Source organism: Protomyctophum parallelum (assembly GCF_964188405.1).
Source record: "Protomyctophum parallelum genome assembly, chromosome: 20".
Classification (NCBI taxonomy): Eukaryota; Metazoa; Chordata; class Actinopteri; order Myctophiformes; family Myctophidae; genus Protomyctophum; species Protomyctophum parallelum.
The window spans coordinates 10,934,783-10,936,655 of NC_139718.1; the positions used below are offsets into that span (position 1 = coordinate 10,934,783).

The 1,873-nt window shown below is 38.8% G+C and overlaps 1 long non-coding RNA gene across 1 annotated transcript; it reads right to left on the reverse strand.

Annotated features, from left to right (window-relative positions):
* LOC310877414 lies at positions 1 to 1,566 on the reverse strand. Its single transcript, XR_014570807.1, has 3 exons — positions 1,490 to 1,566; positions 1,107 to 1,201; positions 1 to 114 (listed from the first exon to the last, which is right to left on the reverse strand). It is a non-coding gene; the product is annotated as an uncharacterized lncRNA (long non-coding RNA).
* Between the last annotated feature and the right edge of the window lie 307 nt (positions 1,567 to 1,873).

The window sequence follows — 1,873 nt, forward strand, 5'->3', positions numbered from 1 at the left end:
CACGATGACCCACCCACCTCTCCAATAATCTAGAGGGGTCTTTATCATGGCCACTTCGGGACACATTACCGGTCTTCGCAGAGGACGTAGGAGTACAGGAGAGTGAGGAGACATCTGGAGAACAGAAAATAGAAATGCAAAGAGAACAATGTAATGCCTCAAAGAAGCTAGGTCACCAGATAAACATTATGTACGTAGCATCTGTCCAAACATGCTTTAAAAATATTATTTCGTGGCCGTTCCTCCAAATGCATGCATGCATGTCTACTGAAAAAGCCCATTTCTCAACAGAACCCGTTTGCTTAGTCTGTAAGGATATAGGCCTACACAGGCTAGTATATCCTTACATAGTGCAATATTGTATGGGGTAGCACCTACCCCTCTCACCTCCATACATTACGTTTACTTCAAAAGACGTTTGTCAGAATACCAACCAGTTCAAACTAGAGGGAACAGTCCTCACCACAATTGTGTTAAAATTGTAAAAAGTAACACCCTTCAGACATCCTAATCTAGAAAATAATCAATTACAACTTCCACACCGACTCCAATCTCCCTACATGCCTCCAGATGTTACACCACTAGGGGGCAGTTCTGTGTTAAATACAGAGCAGTCACATTATGAAATTCCCATTTCCAACTATTAATTAAACTAACTAATCAAACAGACATCTACATTACAGTAGTGCCTTTTTAAATATCCACACCTTTTTGCTTTGTTACAAATCTCAAACTTGTTATTTTAAGATATTGGATAATTGTGAGGACTTGTAGGCCAACACCAGTGTTTTGTAGTGGTTGTGGGCAGTAACTGGAAGGGAACAGAAAAAAGGGGAAGTCCAACATTTGGGAGGTTGAAGGGGGGGGGGGGGGGTGGGGGATGTGCTACATACTGTATAACAGTGGTTAGGGAGTCCTTGACATGAAAATGTTTGAGGACCACAGTAGTGTATGTTTTACTGTGTGACTATTTTGTACTGCAACATGGAATTGTTGTGTACAAGGCCCTATTATAAACAGGCTCAGCAACACTAATTCCTGAATTTGGCCTTTTATTTAAGCATGCCACATTTCAACTAGATTTTATTTTGCCATGCTATACTTACATGTGCTGCTAACATTCCGCCTCTGACGTTTCACAGAATGGTTGGTGACAGCTTTCTCTGAACGTCTCTTGACGACTTTGCCATCTGTTTCCAAGCTGGATGATAAAAATAAAAAATATTTGTGACAGAAATTGCACATCATTAACACATGCTGAAGCAGGACACTTCGATCGAGATTTGGGTTGTGTAGTTATTTTGTCATGATGTAACTAGTTGGCGAGATATATTGCTCCATTGATTAGAAATTAATCATCTAATTAATTTACCTTGTATGGTGAAATGGCTCTTAGCACATAGACGAAAGCAAATAAAGCCGATTCTGCCAATATAGAACATCACACAAAACATCCTCCCCCACATGTAATGGACTGAATTCAACTTACTTTATTGATTCTGACATGAATTTATCATACAACATTTTCCAGTCTTCAGGGAATCCATCAGCGAACTTCTTTAAAAAACACTGTGGCAATTCTAGGACAAAGATAAAACAGAACAAATCATAACCTATATTTAGCACCAGCTTTCATGAAACCGATTAATCTCTGATCCAGGATATATTAAGCCAGGATATCTGTAGTTAAATTAAATAGGCCCTGAAACTTGGATTAGGGATTTAACAGATATCCTGGCTTATTATGTTATTTTCAGTAGTTTTACTTCTACTACATTTAGTCCCCAAGATATCTCCAGGGTCATTTTCATTTAATTATTCGTATTTGTTTTTTGCTTTTCGCACATGCGTACTGCCATTCTGTTACGGTTAG